This window comes from Cryptomeria japonica, chromosome 6 (genome assembly GCF_030272615.1).
Source record: "Cryptomeria japonica chromosome 6, Sugi_1.0, whole genome shotgun sequence".
NCBI classification, from domain to species: Eukaryota; Viridiplantae; Streptophyta; class Pinopsida; order Cupressales; family Cupressaceae; genus Cryptomeria; species Cryptomeria japonica.
In genome coordinates, this window is record NC_081410.1 from 81,769,571 (window position 1) to 81,790,522 (window position 20,952).

The following is a 20,952-nucleotide window of genomic DNA, read 5'->3' on the forward strand; positions in this document are numbered from 1 at the left end:
CAGACAGTGATTATTCCTCATATTGATGAAGAAGAGGCTAATGAGAAAGTATCTGACATATTAGATGTAGAGATAGATATGGTGTCAATCATGTTACTGAAGGACAACAATAGTGATTTTTTCAGGAAGAATACCTCACAGCGAGTTGGTTTGTAGTCTTGTGTTTCAGATAGATATGACAGTGAGTACGAAGAATTAGAAAGTTTTATGTCTGAAATGAATGCAAGTTTGTAGGACTGTGATAATAAAAATTCAGATGATGAGATACCATCAAATTTTGATGATAAGATCTATGAGGATTGTATTTTTGGGTGTTGTTCCACCTCAAATTTTGATTCCTTGACTCTTGATGAACCTAAAGATAAGATAAGTAGTGATTTTAGTGAAAACATCAATGCACTATTTGATGAAGATGTAGATCAAGATCAATTGTTGCTCTGTTATAATATTTTTCAGAAGGGATTTCATATTGTTCTTAACCCTTTATATGAAGAAACAAATGAGAATCTAGAGATTATCGCATCAACTTCTGAAATGGAATATTGTGAAGATAAAGGTGCAATATCTGATTTAAAGATAGGTAACAATGAGAAGTCCTCCCCTGTTGCTGATATTGTTGACATTAGATTGAATGGAGAGCAAGAAAATGAAATATATGAAGAGGTCATCTCTAATCCTTTCCCTCCCCTTGATAATAGTTTGCTTGATATGATCAATAAGAGGGAGGATTCTTCGGAGAGTCCCTATTTCAGTAGGCAATTTGATAATTCAAAACAGGCATGTTTTTTTAGTTATGTGCCAGAATATGAGATTTTCCTTTTTCAACAAGATGATGTTTTTGTAGAAAAGGATATCGGTTGCAATTAGGATGTGTGCTATGTTGAGTATACATCATATATGCCACAAAATAGTAAATGTTCTATATCATTGCACAAGTTTCAGATTTTTAGTAGTAATTGCAGTGATAAAATTAAGCATAGTGGATGGATAAAAATAGCCACCAAATTTGAAAAATGGTTTTCCACTTATGTTATTAGATCATATTTGATGCTTTCAAAATAAAATCATGTTTATGATAGAGGAAAGCACTAGTTGACAATGGTGGATTGCTTTAGGCCATCAAACTTGGTCTAATCCTATAGGCCACAAATGATTTAGGGTAGAGTGGTTCTCTTTCACTCTATGCCCAATGGAGTTATGAATAAATCTCCTCTTAATTGCCTCTTCATGGACAATTTTGCCACAAATGATTTAGGGTAGAGTGGTTCTCTTTGACTCTATGCCCAATGGAGTTATGAATAAATCTCCTCTTAATTGCCTCTTCATGGACAATTTTGAGGTTTTTGCTTTTCTTAGAACAGTTGTTATCCATGAGAATTAGTTAGGTTTGCTTTGGTAGTGTAGTTTCTTTTTGTTGAAGTTACCCTGTCTAGGTAATTTCTTTTTGGTCTGCCCTGCAGTTGGTCTGCTTCACTCAAAGATTCTGATCTCTCACTTCATTCCTGTGAAATGAGCATCCCCAACTAGAGCCACTGATAGCTCTGAAAATTGATTGCATGAAATTTTCAATTTTTGATCTCAAAACATTATTTTTTGAGTTTTACTTATATCCTATGTGAACAATCCAAGATCTAGGGTTTATGGTTTATCAAAACTTCTTACATTTTGTGAAGAAAATCATAGAAATAATATATTTTGTTGTTACTTTTTTCCCACTTAAAGTTGAGGGTACCCTTTCCATGAGCAGGGCCATCTTATTCCCTAAGCAAAGTATTGATCAACCGGTTTGTGAAATAATAATTTCCCTAAGTCAAGCACATAACATTCCTATTACCGATCCCCTTTTAAAATATTTATACCTATGCTTGTATTTTCCTAAGTCCACAAGGTCCTAAATACTCCAACCGTTGGCTAGAGACATGATGGATCCAACGGCTAGCACTTCCCCATGATCAAAGGTGTGAGGATTTTAATGACCGCGGCTTCACGAGATTGTGTCGTGTGTTATCGGCGGAAACCGATAGGGTTAGCAGTGTAACCGATTGAAAGCATTGTGTTATCAATTCGCAGGTGGTGAAGGTCAAGTTACTAACAGCCCCATCAATTAGTACGTGCTTAGAATGAATGAAGATGTTTTATTCTAAGGTAAAAGGTGCTCAATTTTTAAGTTCAAGAAGAGTTTACAGGCAGTATACTAGGCGGTATATTTTGAATAGATCAGACGGCCTTCGTATTCCTATGATGGAAGTTGTAGGGATATTACGTATTGCGACACCACAAGATGATGCCACATGTCTCGAGATGATCAGGAAGACTTACAGAGAGGTTGCAGACAGAGTTTGGTCGATAGATGATATGGCACTGTTTAGTCAAGATTTTGTGGGTCCACAGATACAGATGAAAAGTCAAAGTGCTAAGTTGGTAGGAAATGATCATTAGATTTGCCAAGCTGGATGAGATATGTAGCTAAGTTTCAAATTAGAAGTTTGGAGGGATTTTGGAGGCACCGATCATAGCTCGTGGGAAAAGGCAGAATGAATGAGATTCAGACTTGTCGATTCAGGATTGATTAGACAGTCAAAGACGATAGCCCAGAGATGTGAAAGGATTTGGATAAGATTCCAGTTCAAGTGTGATGGATCACGAGTTCTTTGATGAATTCGGAGATTTGTCTGTTGGCAGAAATCTTGAAGCAGGAGGCTGTACACTAAAAAAAGGAATAAGATCAAAATAAAATCATTCACGTAAGGTGAATGAATGCCAGTGGCAATAGAGTGATGGCCTAGGAAATGGTGGTGATTTGAGGTATAGGCATGATTGTTGGAATCCATTGCTGACAAGGTGAGGAGAAGATATCAAGGTGATGATTCTTCACATGGATTAATACTGCCACATTAAAGGGAATTTATGGTTATAAATTCACTAGACAGATGATAAAATGGGTAGAAATAAATACAAGTTTCTTTATTTTTCTGAGAACAGTTCTTCACCAATAAGAGGATGGTGTTCGAACAGAACTATGAATGGAGTTGTTGCATATTTTGCGACACTGGATGCATGCTTTTTCTCTGGTATGAGGTTTCTCATTGTCAGAGGGGTTGTGAAAAATTAGGGGATTGCCAGAGGGGGTGTGAAAGCCTTTCCTTATCAGGAAAGGTCACCCTGGGCATATTCCCTACTCTTACTCTACATTTTGTTGGCAGAGTGCTCCAAGAGGGAGCTCACAGGGACCTGAAAGGAGGATTTGTTCGAGTGAGGATCAACAACCAATTACCTGTGCAACAACATAGAAGTTGCAACTCCTTCTCAACAAATCCTATCTATCCCCATGTTCCTCTTTCCATTTTCTCTGATCCAGGGCATAAAGGCTGGATATTTTCCTTTAATTTGGGGGGAAAGTCTCATTTCATGTCGGGATGTGTTTTCCTTTTTAGGAACAGAAATGCTATGGAACAAATTGAGCATCTCAAGTTCCATCTGGGAGTGTCTGGGTGATATCGTCACGACTTGATTTTGTTTGTTTCTACCAATAATCAGTTGGAAATTTTGGTTCCACCTCATCACAGGTGCCAGCATGCGGATAAGGAGTGTTTTGTAACAAGAATTGTGTACAACCTCTAAGGCTCGATTTTGTTGACAAGTGTCTCATGGCCTTAAGCTTGTCACTCCCTTGTTTTCTATAAAAGGGAATTCAAGGCCATTAATTCGGGTCTGAATGTTTTGAGAAAGATCTCTGTAAAATAGATCTTTTATGTAGGGTTAGGCCCAAAGTAGTTCTAGAGAATCGTAGGAAATAACAGGGACTGTAATGTTATTTTGCAAAGCAAAAAAGTAATAGAATAGTTGCAGGTTCCCTTTTTCAAGTGGGTCATTCTGTATTTGAATTTGTTAGCTATCATCTGATAAAAGATAGCTTATGATATTAATGCAAATATATTTTCCTAATCTTTACTCTCCTATGTGTGATTTAATCTTCTTTTAAGAAAATGGGATCAAGGGTTTCGTTTGTTTATTGCATTGTTATGATGTATGTATTCTTCCATTCAATGCTTTAGTCCAAGGGGTTAGTTGAAATGCTTGAATGAGATTAGAGAGAAAATAAGGCTTGCCATAGGATTTGATAAGCAGTTCAGTTGAAGGATTGTAGGTAGAACAATATGGTAAGTCAGTATTGTTTTAGGCTAGACCAACTATTAGATGAAATTTTATTAGATTTTCAATAACACTTTTCATACTCTGTAACCCAAATCAATAAGTCACTAGTATTCGCTAGCAAATGTCATTAGGTTTTCAGCTTCCGGTTTATCTTCTTTATGATTTCTCAGAATGAATATTATAAATATCAGAATATCATTTGCTAAGATTTATGTATTTTTTGAAATTTGTCTCACCCTCTCTCATACTCCAGCTTAAGGTTGAGGATCACTAAAGGATTTGCCATCCTTGAGCATTCTCCCTTTCTGTCGAGTCTTATTATAAGATAATCTGCTTTGTTTCAGTAAGTTCCTAAGTATAATTGTAGAGAGCAGGATATCTTACTGAAGGGATCACCCTCCCTGGTTCTCTGGACCCTAAAGCGCAAAAGGACTTTATGTCCTTGTTATTTTTGGTCCAAACCCGACAGATATTGATAGTTGGAGGTGGCTCTCCATAGATATTTGGAGGAAATCATCTTGGTCTCTGCCCTGTAGTAGTATAAACTCATTATCCATTTTGGGAACCAACAAACACAATATCTATAAATGATGAAGACCAAATGTACAATATAAAAGATGTTAAAAGTCGTAGTCGTAGGCGTTGACCATTTTTAAGTGTCTACATTTTACCTATCTTTGAGATAATATGATTTAGAGCGTTGTTTGAATGAAAATCAAGAAAAATCAAATTAAAAAGTTGCCCTACCCATAACGAGTTACAAGGGTTCCCCCTTGAAAAATTGGGTGAAGAATCAAAACAAGAGGTAAATTGGTTGAAAATGATGCAAGGAGTCCAAAAACATGAAAAGAATCAAAATCAAAGGTCAAACGAGAAAGATATGAGTCTCGGAAGGCAAAAAAGACCATGAACAATATAAATGGTAAAGCATGCATGTCCATCTAGGTACTCCAAAGTGTATAAAAGGGCCTGGGTGGGGTAAAAGAGGTCATTTACACTCTCACTTTTGAAAATTTGGAGCTCTGGAGCAAGGAAGACTTCACAAGGGCTGACTGAAGAAGTGTTAGTAAGAGGTAGAAATTAGACAGAGAATAGTTAGTAATGATGAAACCTTGCTTTCATAAGTGCACTTTATCTTTAGAGAGATTTATTTAATGTAACAAATGAATGCATCGCACGATGAAATATAAAGCTAGAGTGATAATGCAATCCCCTTGCAAAAAATAGACACATTGCAGACAAGAAATGTTTCAATCCATCCTGAAACATTTGTATGTTAAGGGTCAAAATAATTGTGACACACACAAAGTCTATGTGCCAACACAGGCACCCAAAACATACTTGCCCCATAATTTTAGGAAAACATCCCACAAATAGAAGACAAAACAAAAGATCATGAACCATTTCAGCTACTTTTATTACTTGTGGATATCCTTGAGTAGCATAGGAATATGACCAAAGATAAAGAAATGAAAGATAAGACTCATTGGACCAAGAAAGTCAACAACCATTATGGTCTTGTTTTTAAAGTTGATAGTTTGTTTGATAGGATGATCATGATGTCTAATTTTCAGAATGAAGTACCTCATTTAAGAAACATATAGTCTAGTTTTGAGTATACTATGCCCTGTATAAGACATATGATAGTTGATAGAGGAATAATAATTTTGATTGATGACATGACAAGTTTGATCTGTCTAAGTGATGTGATTGGATAATTTGTTTGTTGTTGCATGATTTGTTAAGCACGGTGTTTTATGTGTTTCTTGTTTGCAAGGGATAATTTCTGATTAAATGAAATGATAATTTTTGGATTTTTGAATGTTTGCAATTTTTAGGTTTTTTTAGGATATTTGATTTTTTTGTGCTTTCTTTAGGATATTATATATAAAAAAATTGTTCCTTTTTCAAGACATTATTGGAATATTTTTGTTCTTTTTTCAAGACATTATTTTAATGTTTGTGTTCCATTTTCAGGACAGTATATGATTTTTATGATTTTTTTCTCAAAACTTTATTTGATTTTTAGGATTTTTTAAAGACTTTTTGCATTTTTTTAAGGATTTTTTGGATTATAAGAAAGATGTATTTGTTTGCCCCAAGTGTCTAGAAAAGCAAGGAATAATATTAATGGATGAATGAATTGCTAAGATGGAGATGGATGTGAGAAAGATGGAGGTAGCTTATTATAGAATCAGAGTTGAGTTGGTTTCCAAGGACTATCTTGTGATGAGATAACATGTTTATCCAAGCTAATTTAATGGCATTGTGCATTTAATGGCATGTGGTCCACATGAAGGGACATATCAAGAGGTTTTTGAAACCATGTTTTTTGCATTTTTTTTTTGCCCTTAGTTTTGATCAAGATCAAGGATGGAAAAGGGAGTATGGATAGAGATAGGAAATGGATAAGATATTCAAGATCAAAGCTGATAATGGATATGGACTGAAATGTGTGCATAAGTTAAAGCTAATAGGATGCATGATGCTTATGAAGATCCTTACTCTTGTCAAGATCAAAGATGGAATAAGGGAAGATGGATGAAGACAGGATGGTGGATAGTGGAGGATGAGGAAAAATGGAGGATGTGAAAGGTGGGATAGTAATAGATGAAACTTGCACCCAAGTGTAAAGAAAAAGAGGATGATAAATTACACATTATGCCTGTTTGCAAGTTTTTCATCATGGTACTTTCCTAAGGCTCATGTCTATCAGGTTTTCACTAGTGGATGAATTATTTTATTTTTTTATTTTTGTGAAGATAGGAGATGAAGGAAGGAATGAAGCATCTCATTTTTTTTGGATGGTATCCTTGAAACATGTGCTACAATGGACCAGGGCTATGAAAGTATTCTCAAAGAGGTTGGTAGGATAATCAAATGGAAATGAGATGGGTGAGGAGATGGAACTAGGGTAAGGATTTATGCAAAGGATTGGATATGAAGGTTTTAAGGGAGGAAAATATGTGCTGGATAATGGATGGGGTGTTGGAAGATTTGTTTATGAGGAGATGGAAATGTTGACAAGATTAACATTGGCACACACCTTGTGAAGTGGTGGAGTAATTGAGGATAAGCATATTTTGGATTTTGAGACTTTGTTGGAGGAATAGCTATGGATTTTGGGATATGAGGATAAAAAATGGATAAAGGAGGCCAGGAAAGAATAGATTTGAATTGTAAAACTTGAGTTGGCCTAGTGGTGGAGAACTTGTGCTCTTGAAAGAGAGGTCATAAGTTCAAATCCCACAAGGGGGTAGGGTATGTTAGATAGATCTGATACCGAGAGTAAACTAAGAGGGGGGGGGTGAATCAGTTTACCATCAGAAATCAGAACTAATGCATGTCAAAATCATTAAACAGGAGCACAATGAAGAATAGAACATGAAATCATAGTACACACAACACCAATATTTTGACAAGGAAAACTCGGTAAAGGGAAAACCCACAGTGGAAAACCCTACCCACAATCAGATAATACTTTTGCAGCAGTATGTGAAATTACAATGGGGATTGCACTTGCAATCAAGCCAACCTCCTAGAGCTCACTGCTCATCAAAAAAAGAAGTCTCACTAACTTACAAAAACATCAGACTACAATTCGAAAAGAATGAACTATGAAAGTAGCATCTCCTAATGCTTGATACAGTTCCGGTTAAGCACAAATGTCTGCCCTACAATACAAAAACCTTCACCAAATGATATATCACTTGTTTGTACATAAACTTTCCTCTCATAATGCAGACATAACCATAGATCCCATCCATGTGTTGATATATAAATTACATGAATAAGTCACCTATAAATACAAATCATCAACCTTATTGACAAGGTCAGTTAAATCCTAAACCCATAAACCCATAATAACCAAAAAATATAGTACACTATACCAACGGACTAATATTATGATTTAAATTACATAACATGGACCTAAATCAAGTAACCAAACAATTCCATCCCCCCAAAATCCTGCTAAGACCAAAATCGAGCATGCTTCACCAACCGGTAGAAACTCTTAGTGAAGTAACATAGAAAGTCTAACCGGATCCAAATAGGACCACCATAATAGCACGCTAGCCAAAGAAAAGTCACCAAACACTCAAAATATGATCAATAAGAACCTTTAACATGATAAAAACTAATTCCATAAGCCTGACCAAAATCATCTGACCAAAACACCAAATATCACTTACCGGTAAAGCTAACCGGTACCGGGAAATACCAACTGGGAATATAAGTGATAGTTACCTAAGCACCAAAACATGAACCAACAGAATATGGAAAACAAATAACCATCCAAATTAAGCATCCAAAACCAATTCCAGAGATCTAATCATACCAGATTAGAATCATAGCCAAAACCAAGATGATCACCAAGACTAACTGAGATAGCCTACAATTGGGATACAGTGTTTACATCTGAAGTAGTCACCGGTGAGGAGGGACCTCAAAGAGATCAATTCAGACCAGTTAGCAAGATTAAATACAATAGAAACATGAAGATATGATGGAGGTAATGTAGAATAGATTGATTTATTGCATGAAATTTGATTGCATCCAACCGGTAACAATCGGGTTACAGCATACCATCTCACAGGCCTGGTAGAATAGGTGGGACCTTAATGTTAGGTCCAACTAGGAAAGCTAATGTACTAAGAGGGGAGGGGTGAATCAGTACTTCAAAACTTTTCTCCAAAAATAATCTTACTGATAAACATAAATTGTAAACTGCTGATCTCATAATATAAAACTAACACATAATTATAGAAATGACATTCATACACATTTCACTCCATAACACAAATATTTTGGTTATGTAGAAACTCTTTGTTAGAGAGAAAAACTGCGGTGGGGATGGCACCCACAACTTCACTATTGCAATTTCCTATGTGGTAACGGTTCCCTGTTCCTTGATTCTTGTAACACGTTTCCACATATGTGTCCAGGTTCATTGAATCTGGTAACATGTTTCTACTCAGTTCAGATTACTCGATATACCTTCTTTTCTGCTTAGTAGACATAGAACATTACTTGGTAGACAGCTCGATGTATACTTAACTCTGTGACTCCTTTCTTCTGTAACCGACTGCTTTAGTGCTTACCGACTGAATATTTCGGTAGTATTAACCGACTAGAGTATATAGGATGACTTTGGACATAAAACTAATGACAACTTAGTAAATAATAACAATCTCCCCTTTTGACATTAGTTTGGTATGTTTGACAAAACTCCTTTCAAAGTCATAACTCAAAATCTATATACTTACAAAATTTGACTAGAATGACAGTATATACAATTGTCAATGAATAGTAACATATTCAAATATATACTCCCCTTATCAATATACTATAATGCTCCTGTGATCAATGCTCAATGTTCACTTCTCTATGTTCTATGCTCCCCCTGTCAAATTCAACTATACATCTGGATACTCTAATCTTGCTCGATATACTGTACACTCTTATACTCGGTATACTCCCCCTTTTTGACAAACATCAAAACTAGTTACCATTAGGTGGAGGCAACTGGTCAAAAATAGATTTATACTTTGTACTAGCATCAGTGAGAGTAGTGGAGAGTGCATATTTGACATTGTCCATTAGGGAATTCTGAGCTGTAATATCAGTTAACAGTGAAATCAAACCATCTAAAGTGCTTCACTCTTGTTGAGTGGATAAGTGGGTAGCTCAGTTGATCTGCTCTTGGACTAATGATAAGTGGGGAATAAATAAGGTTTGAAGAGTCATGATATCCATCCTTATTTTGTGCTCTTCATTCCGAAGTTCTAACTATTGAGCCATAAGAGTTTGTAGCTTGGTATAGAAATTCTGAATAGAATTTGGCTCGGTGGTCAATGTATTGGAGAGATTGGTGATCTCTTGTTCAATAACTTCGGTCTTATGCTTGATATCCTTAATAAAAAATGAAAATGTATAGAGCTTCTAAAATAAATAAAGAATATGTTTGAGTTGAGGGGACAACTCAGCAATGAGTCTAACAAGCTTGACTTTACCTATGGCAATTGCTTTTTTCACTTCTTCAATCATTTTGGTAGTCAGCTCTTTGTCCTTCAACTTGCTTAGGTATTCTGATGTGTCTACTCCTGATGCTTCTAATGTAGTGAGTAGCTCATCCAGTTGCATATGGATGGTAGCATCTTTATTCATAGTAGCTTCAGGTAGCATGTCTGTCAATAATGCTTTAACCTTCTAAAGTACTCGGTTCTTCTTCTGAATAGCCATTTATCTTTCTTGTTCTTCTTTGGCTTTACATAGTTCTCTGAATTCAATAAGTGCTTGCCCTTTCAATTTTGAAATGTCAACATTTGGCAACACAATAGGTTTTGACAGATCTACCTTGAAACTATGCTTCTTCACCTTATTTTCTTTGGATGATGAGGCTTTCACCAATTGAATGAGTACAATGGCTTTGGAGGCTTGTTCACCCTTGGTAGGTTGCTCGGTAGAGGCAACACTTTTGTTAGTTTCCTTAGCCTCTAATTGTGTCCTTCGGTGATTCTTTGCTTGGGGTCTCAGTGGCAATAGTTTCAGTTCATGCAAGTGCTTGAGAAGTCTATTCCTCGGTGGCCTGAGAAGTAGATTCTCCTTTTGTAGACTGTTGATCCTCTTTGCCTTGATCAGTATCCTGAGGTTTCTCGATTGAAACTTGCTGAGTTACAGGAGGATAGGACTTGACTTGTTCCAAAACTGATTCACTAGATACCAATCTGGCATAGGCATTTCCTTTTATCATCTCTTGTTCTGGTGCCTCAGTGTCCATGACATCCTCATCTTGTTGAATAGTTGAAGCAGGATCTTGCTCGGTAATATCAACTATTTCAACTTCACCTTGAGTTTCTTTAGTCCGAATTCTGAAGATTTCTTGCCATTTTTCTTTTGTTTCCTTTTCAACTTCAAGATAAAGTCCATTCATCATTTTCAAGGCTCTATGCTTGACTTGAAAGTTTGTCTGGTAGTTTTTCAAATGATTTCTAATATCATCTACTGACATGTCTGGAAAGAGATGTACTAAAACTCTTTCTCTTATCTGCTTCTCCGAGTCCATAGCATATTTCCATCTATTGTCAATGTGAGAATATAATGCATTTGGAAAAAAATTACTTACTTGCAATGAAACTACTCGGAATTTAAGAAGTGTACATACAACTGACTCTTTTCTTTGTCTCTTTTCTTCTTCTATCTGGGAGTCATATTTTACATACCTGAATGACCCAAATCCACCATATTGTTTCAATTTGGCACAAAAGTTGTCAACACTGTGTACATCTTCCTTGGTGCTTTTAACAATCTGAAATTTATTTTTGTCTTCAAATTTTGTGTCACTTGACTCCTTATTCAAAATGAGTCTCCTAGTAGACTTTCTATAAGTCTTTGTAACTTTAGGCAATTCAACCTTTTTCTGTTTCTTACCGGGTGACACTGCAGATGATCTAGTGTTGGGGCACTTCACTGGAGGAGTCGGTGATACCTTTGGTGTATCCTATTTCTTCCTTTTCAATATTTTTCCCTTTGGCAACTCGGTGCTCAGAGTAATTGCTGCTTCTTGAGCCTCGGATTCTTCCTCAATTGTGAGTTGATTACTCTTTATAGGAGTGGAGGTAGAACCTTCTCCAAATTTCTTAGTTAGCACTTTGATCATTTTTGTGGCTTTCCTTGTAGCCTTCGGTACAACTATGCTCATTTTTACTTTTTCTTTGACCTCTTCATAGGTACCATACCTGATCTTGGTAGTATGCCTTGGAAGTGACATAAAGGCATCTATCTGTTGTTGAGAAATATCAAGATCCATCTCATAACCCATGGATGGTAAAGATTGAGTTCTAGGATCTACTGCATTGGCATAACAGTAGTCGGTGTCCACTTCAAAACATATATCATCCTTATATTTTTCCACTAACTGAGGTGGGATTCTGCACCTGTTATGCATCTTTTCTTGAAATTTGTTGAAGTAGTCATCCATTATCTCATTGAAATTATCACCTAACTGATTGATAAAGTCATTTATTTGATGGGTGATTGGTCGGTGTAACTCGCAAACTATGTTACCGACTAATGGGAAGAATTTCTAAAAATAGAAAAACATGCACACTAAGAGTGACCCAAACTTTAGTGTGTTTGTCAAGTTATTCTTCTTAGGTTTCCTTATAGTGTTGAGATTTTCAAATAGGTTTTTCAACAACACTTCACATAGATCAATCTTCATACCCTTTTTCACAATCTTGTAGGCCAGATCTACAGCTGCACAAGGTACACTATTTTCTCTTGCCCATTGAAAGAAACAATAACCGATGACTCTAATTGCAAACTTTAGCTTTGCATCAGTAACATTATTCAATTTAAGACCTCTACAATCATACTCAACTTCGGTTAAAGTTATCAATTCCTTCTGTGAAATCATTTTCTGTGCTCGGGCATGGTCGTAGATAGGGTATCTATTTATTATGTGAATGATCTCCTTGGTGATTTTGAACAGTTGCTCCTCTAACCACATAAAGTCATCATGAACTTTTCTCAAAACAAATTTAACCCATTGGGGTTTGAAGACTCGAGGGTAGGTTAGGGCTTCGGTCAATCCCTTGACTTTGATATGCTCATACTTGCTCTCTAGGATTCCATTAGTGCATAACTCATCATACATGTCTTTGATCTCGGTATGACCTAGATCTTCAACACGGCACTTAGTGTAGAATCTGACATCTTCAACCAATAGAACCCTATCTGGAATAAGAGAAAATACAGTTTTCTCATCGGGTTCAGATGCAACTTTTTGAGGTAAGGAATACTTCAGTGAGGGCTTCTCAATATTCTCAACTACAATAGGTTTCTGCAACTGAGGAGCCATTTTAAACTTCGATTGCTACTAACGAAAGAGCTTAGGGTTTTAACTAACTGAAAAATGCTTTTGACTTAGTAAATATAATGCAAATGCTCACAACTGATATTGATCGGTTAATTGGCTTGAAAATGTGTTTGAGATTGTTGTATAAGTACCTTGAAATTCGCTCGGGAGATGTTTGATTGCCTTTGAATCACTTAGCTCTACTCTTTTGATAACTGGTAAGTGTAAAATGACCTCACGAAGAACTTTAAGTACACATTTTACCTTATCAGGCTTGGTGTAGTTAGGTAAGAAAACATTAAATGCACATGGTTCCACTAAACCGATTAACTTCCTTTTTACACTTTTACCAACTAGATAGGTTTCCTGCACTTACTGACTTCTGTAGTACTCCAAAAGACTAGATAGAATTTCAAACTTGCTAATGCATCTTAGCCATGCAAATTTTGAAATTAAGTACATGATAAAATAGGAACTGTTAAGATCTAACCTTGAGAGAATGCAGCCCCTTCATACCTTTACTAATTAATTCGAAGTAGATGCACCTAACTCGGTAGGTAAGGTGCTTTCTTCATTTTCTGACTCAATTTCCTTCTTTTTCCAAATTTTCTAAAGTTTGATTTTTATTTCTTCAATATCTCCTCTGGGTTGATCTCTGCAATCTTTAGCCAAGTGTCCAACTTTATGACAATGAAAGCATGCCATACCAGGATTTCTCCATGATCTTCGGTGGTTCATTCCAAACCTTATCATGTAGTTGGCACTTATATGTCCATATCTTCCATAGCATTCATAGCATATTCTTGTATTGTAATCCCATGGTACTGCAGTATACTATCGGTTAAGATCTGTGTGAATTCAGTAGCTTCTGGTATTTGCTCGGTGTGAAGACCTCATATAGTTTTTCTGCTTAAACCAACACTTCTCGGTACTATGTCCATATCTATTGTAGTTTTTGCAATACCTCTTGAATTTTGCCTTCTGAAAATTGCTAGCAAACTTTTTCCTACATTGTTTAGATGTGTGACCATACTTATTGCAATTGTGACAATAACCATCAGACCTAGTGACATTCGGTTGCTTACCTTTTCTGATTTGGCACATGTTGGCAGTATGTCCTTGTTTTCCACAGTAGTTACAGATAGGCTTCTTTCCGTTGATGTTCTCCTTGTTTCTAGCTTGCTTTGATGATTCCCCTCTCTTGGTGGTGTTGATTCCTTTCTCGGTAGAGTTTTTTTCTTTTGTAACCGAGTCCTACATCTTTGTTGGGTCTTCTTATATTTAGTTGCTCATCCAACATCCTTGATGCTTCATAACTTTTCTTCAGTGTTTCTTTTGATTTCTTCTCTACTTCAAGTTCATTGGTCAATCTTGATAATTCAAGTTTCAATACTTGATTCTCATTTTCTTTTAGATTCGGTTCATGATGTGCATAACCCAATTGATCAGAAAGATTATGTTGAATTCTAGTCATTCTTGTGATTTCATCATTCTTTTCAGACAATAATGCTTCTAGCTATTGTTTTTCCCTTTCCATGTCTCTTATGTTATCCTTAGCTGTTCTTAATGCATCAAGATTTTCAATCATTTGTGTGCTAAAATGTTCATGTTCTTTTTTCATTGCCTTCAACTATTCAGTCAGTGCTTTGTTCTTTTCTTTCAGTTCTCCAATCATTTCTTCAGTCTCTTCTGGTATACTCTTCTCAAATGATGTTTCAATTTGTTCCACCAACTCTTGTGAGTCATGTAAGTCATCAAACAACCTTCTTCTGACTTTTAGTGATCTTTGCATTTGTCTCTGCATATCCGCAATCACTTGGTTAGCATGATCCGATTCTTCTTGAAGATTCACAGTCCTCTGAGATTGTTTGTAGCCTTCCATTGATAAGATCTTTCTCTTTAGGTTGTTAAGCCCTTTTCCAAGATTGAAGCTCTAATACCAATTGTTAGGTCCAACTAGGAAAGCTAATGTACTAAGAGGGGAGGGGTGAATCAATACTTCAAAACTTTTCTCCAAAAACAATCTTACTGATAAACATAAATTGTAAACTGATGATCTCATAATATAAAACTAACACATAATTATAGAAATAACATTCATACACATTTCACTCCATAACACAAATATTTTGGTTATGTAGAAACTCTTTGTTAGAGAGAAAAACTGCGGTGGGGATGGCACCCACAACTTCACTATTGCAATAATAAAGGTTGCTTGGTTAGAGCTACATGTTTAGCTATTTTTGATAGCTTACCCTATTAGGAGTATCAAGATCTTTAGATCTACCTTGCTAAAGTATTTTACAACACTTATACAAAATGTTGCACCTGGTTAAAGGCTTTATAATTTATAGACTTTGTTAGAGTCTTTTACCCTGTTAAAGGTTTCTATTACAACTCAAATGATTCAATAAGATCTCTACAAATATCTGCAACTTTACATCTGAAATGTTATAGCAGATTCTATGTGCTCAATATGAAATTACCTTGCTCATAGCATACCTTAGTAATAGATAAATCAACTCGGTAAACCCTTCTGTTTACTCTGTCCCTTAAACTGTTCTCTGAAGACTTTCTCAGTGACCTCTGAATATCTCTGTCGGTCATAGCAGTCACAACTCAATGTGTCCTCTTATGATTTTCCTTTTAACTTCTTCTATCACACATGTCTCTCACTTTTTGATTCTCAAATCACTCTGTATAAATAGATTTGTGGGATGGTGATCTAGTTCATGCTTCGATCTTACAAACAAGATTAATCAAATGAATAATCATAGAAATTATTTCATTGGATAAACTTCCTCAAAATCATACAAAATCTTAAAGTGCAATTTCCTATGTGATAATGGTTCCCTGTTCCTCGATTCTTGTAACTCGTTTCCACATATGTGTCCAGGTTCATTGAATCTAGTAACATGTTTCTACTTGGTTCAGATTACTCGGTATCCCTTATTTGCTGCTCGGTAGACATAGAACGTTACTTGGTAGACAGCTCGGTGTATACTTAACTTTGTGACTCCTTTCTTCTGTAACCAACTGCTTTAGTGCTTACCAACTGAATATTTCGGTAGTATTAACCGACTAGAGTATATAGGATGACTTTAGACATAAAACTAATGACAAATTAGTAAATAATAACACTTAAATCTTATAATCTATCTTCTATGCACAATCTAGCTACCTGATTATCATTGATTGCATTCTAATGCTTAATTACAAATATATATACCGATCCAAAGGATCCAATCGGTCCAAAAAGGGATCAAAACCCGAAGAACAAGACCTAACGTGCAAAATAATTAAGGTCGGCCTCCGCCAAGAGATTCCTCTGGAAAATCCAAAGGATGAAACGTAGATAATGGGAAAAGTCAGCCACATGCCAAGGAACATCACAATCAACACCCAAGGGTCCACAAGCTTTAGAATAGGTTTTGGTAGATCACCAGAATAGATCTCAGGCAACTGGTAACAAAGGAACAACCGATAACTAGTAGTGATATATTGCCAAAAAATTATCCAAATGCGGTGTAGTCTAGAAGAAATAAAGATAATCAAGTCTTCAAGTAGAATCCAACTCCACGTGATCCAGTGATCCAAAACTGGGACACATAGAAAGGAAAACTGAAACTGCAAATAGAAAACAAACAGAAAGAAAAATGTTTTTGGTTGATACAAGATTGTTGTGAACCGGGGATGCTCCTACACTAGACATCCAAGGTTATTGAAAAAGTGAGCCTCTCACTTTGTTGGGGTCAGAGGGAAACCAAGGCAGTCTACCTTTGTCTGAGAAATCCAAGATGAATCTTCAACTGGTTTGTCCTTCCACTTCACAAGATATTCCTTATACTCATTGCTTCGGGTACTATGCCCAATCCTACTATCCAAAGTCTCTTCAATCTGGTTTAGTTCCTTTCGAGGTAACTATTTCTCCAAGTCTACAACATTTTCCTCCCTGAATTCTGGTTCATGGTACTCATGAAGATCTGTAATGTTAAATACTGGTGAAATACAGAGACTATCTAGTAACTCCACTTCATATGCATTTCTAGAATTGAACTTCCTCAAAATCCTGCAAGGTCCAAACTTCTTCATCTGCAACTTGTTATAAGTTCCAACTGGAAATCTATCTTTTCTCAGATATACCATCACTTCATTGCCAACTTCAAAGTCCTTATGTCTCTTCTTCTCATTTGTCTTCTCCTTATACTTGTTATTCATGTTTTCCAAATGTTGCTTAACCTGAATATGCAATATTGCCATGTGATCTGCAAAGTCTTTTTCTTCTAAACTTCTCTGGTCTTTATTGTTAATATCTCTTAATTCTGATATCCCTCTAGGATGCACTCTGGTAACAACCTCAAAAGGTGTTCTTCTAATACTTCTATTCACTGAATTATTGTAGGCAAACTCTGCTTGTGCAAGAATCAAATCCCAACTTCTGATTTTATCTCCCACTAAACATCTCAACAAGCTTCCTAAACTCTGGTTAACAACTTTTGTCTATCCATCAGTCTGTGGATGAAAAATAGAACTGAACTTTAAATTTGTCTTCATCTTCTTCTAAATTGTTCTCCAAAAATAGCCAACAAACTTAGTGTCTTTGTCTGAAACTATGCTCTTAGGTAATCCATGCAATCTCACCACTTCCTTTAAAAATAGATCTTCTACATGCACTGCATCTGATGTCTTCTTACAAGGTATGAAATGAGTCATATTCAAGAATCTATCCACTACCACAAATATAGAAGCATTCCCTCTTAGTGTCTTAGGAAATCCAAGTACAATATCCATTCTTATATCCTCCCAAGGTCTTACCGGTACTGTCAAAGGTTTATACAATCCCACATTCTGACTAGTACCTTTGCAACTTCACAAACTCTACAACTCTACACATATCTCTTAACATCCTTATGAATTTGGGGCTAAAAGTACTGCTCACTCACCAATGCTACTGTCTTGTCAATGCCAAAATGTCCAGCTAGTCCTCCACTGTGTTTCTCCTTTATCAGATTCTCTCTCATAGAACTCTTAGGTATGCACAACCACTTGCCTCTATCTACCATAACCGGTTCTCTATATGATTTCCAAGGTTCTGCAAAATCTGGGTCATCATCATACAAGGTCTTAAAATCTTCAAATCCTAATACTGTCACTCTCATCTCTGTCAGCAAATTCCTTCTCCTACTCAATGCATCAACAACTTTATTAGATTTTCTACTTCTATGCTTCAACACAAAGGTGTAACTCTACAAGAATTCTACCCATCTCATATGTCTTTGATTCAACTTACTCTGACTGTTCAAATATTACAAAGCTTGATGATCTGTATAGAACACAAACTCCTTATGCAATAGGTAATATCTCCACTTCTTCAAGGCTTGAACTATGGCATAAAATTCCTGATCATACATTGAATATTTTATCCAAGCATCATTCAATTTCTCACTAAAATAGGCTACTACTCTTCCTTCTTGACTCAAGACTGCTCCTATTGTTGTTCCACTTGCATCACAATCCACTTGAAATAATTTATTAAAATTCGGTAAAGCTAACATGTGTTGCTTAGTCACTTTCTCTTCAATAGTTCAAAAATTGTGTTTTCTCTAGTGGTCCACTTGAATTCCTTTCGATCTCCTCTCATGGTCTCAGTCATAGCATTACAAACTGAACTGAAATTTCCCATAAACTTCTGGTAAAAACTATCCCATCCATGAAATCATCTTACCTCTCCAATGATTTCTTTCACTTTCTTAGGGTCCATCTTCAAACCATCCTCAGATATCACAAATCTGAAATAGACTAACTCATCCTTCATGAAAGTGCACTTCTTAATATTGATCAACAACTTCTCTTCTCTCAATCTCTATAAAACTTGTCTTAACTGCAACAAATGCTCCTCTTTTGTCTTACTGAAAATCAGAATGTCATCTAGATACACAATAACAAACTTACCCAAGAATTTCTTCAATACCTCATTCATCAACCTCATGAAAGTACTTGGTGCATTAGTCAATCCAAAAGGAATCACCAACCATTCATATTGTCCTTCATTTATCTTAAATGCTATCTTCCACTCATCTCCTTCTCTGATCTTGATATGATGATATCCACTCTTAAAATATATCTTTGTAAAGTATTTTGCTCCACTCAAATAGTCCATTATGTCATCCATCCTAGGCAAAGGAAACCGGTATTTCACTGTGGTCTTGTTTATTTCTCTTGAATCGATACACATCCCCCATTCTCCATTCTTCTTAGGTGCTAATATTCCTAGTACTGCACAAGGTCTCAGACTTTCCCTGATCAAACCTTTCTTTGAAATCTCCTGCACTTATCTATTCATCTCTTCATTCTTTCTCAGTATCAATCGGTGTGCAGCTTTGTTAGGCAAACTAGCTCCAAGAACTGAGTCCATGCAATGACTAATAATTCTCACAGGTGTAAATCCATCAGGTACATTATCTGAAATGATGTCCTCATATTCTGTCAGCAAATCTCTTATTTATTTTGGGTGTTCTCCTTCCGGTTTCGGTTTCTCAGTCTTCCTAGGAATTAAGGAAAAACACACATTCTCATGTCTCAGTCCATCCATGAATTTCCTTCTGTCTACTAAATAGATTCTAGCATTTGTACAGACTTCATTCTTCAAAGGTTCCTCCAAAGGCAACAAGGTTTTCTTCATCCCATTGGCCATAATAGTGTATGTATTCTTTCTCTAATCATGTACTGCATATCTATCAAACTGTCTATTGGGACTGATTAAAATTGAGTCAAGTTTAGAGGCCCAATCCAAAAATTTGCTCTGCATACCTAAACGAGTCAGTTTGAAGGGCCTAGTTTGCGAGAGGGTAAAATGGGACCAGTTGATTTTTAGAGGGTAAGGCTCAGGATTCATGTCCCACACCTTTCATTTGGCCTATGCAGTGATGTGCAACTTTTAGAATTCAGTTTGGATAAGTTTACTAGGTACCCATTTCGAGGGGTGAGCTGAAAGTGCATTCTAGGCACAAGTGCAAATTTTATTAAGTAGCCTACTTTGGGTGTTTATATCTTTTGCCATGTTTATTATCATGAATAATTTCAAAATGGATTGAATTTTATGCATAAATGTGAGTCAACATGCAAAATTTCAAGTCCTTATGAATTTGTTTGCTCAGTTTTCAAAGCTCAATCCGTTTGTAGTTTGTGATGTTTGCACAAGTGTAAAAATGTCTTGGTGAGCGTCATGTCAGAATATTTGTTCCGGGCTAATGTTGGTATAAATGGTGAGCTAAGTTTCAAATTTCAAGGCTCTACCAATCCGTTTGATCGGTTTTCAAAAGAGCTCATTTTGCCATCAAATTCAGTTATCCGCACTCTAGTGTTATATCAGTTAATGTAGTCGTTTTGGTGAGCGCGCCATTTGCATCCTGTCAGTCTGGTGATTGAATTGAGAATTCAAAGATTTAATATGTACTTTAAGGTACCTATGTTTCAAATTTGAGGACCCACGGAGGTCGTTTGATATTTTTGAGAAAGGCATCATGTGTTGCCAGAACATTGACTTCATCAAGTCCGCAGTGTCGACAAAGCCAGTTGGCCGTTTTCAGAAATTAATATCTCTTCATGCAGGACTCGTCTTGAGAAACCGTTTGGTAGATGTCATCCTTGTATATCAGAGTACACGCCTGTCAGATGGCAAGCTCCAGAAAGGTGTTTTGACAGGCTTTAAAATTACGTCTTCGGGATTAAATGCGAAAATGTGGCGTAATTGCCTGAAGGTTGTAAAATGCAGATTAATGATCCGAAAATGATGCCGATCATTTCCAGAGGTATGTTTGAGGTTCCTGAAGCATTCTGAAGGTCAGTTGCATGAAAACGAAAATTTTTTTAGTCAGACCCACTTTGGGGCCCGACTTGGCTGGCCACTTCATGTTTTTTTTTCAGGGAAAGCTTTG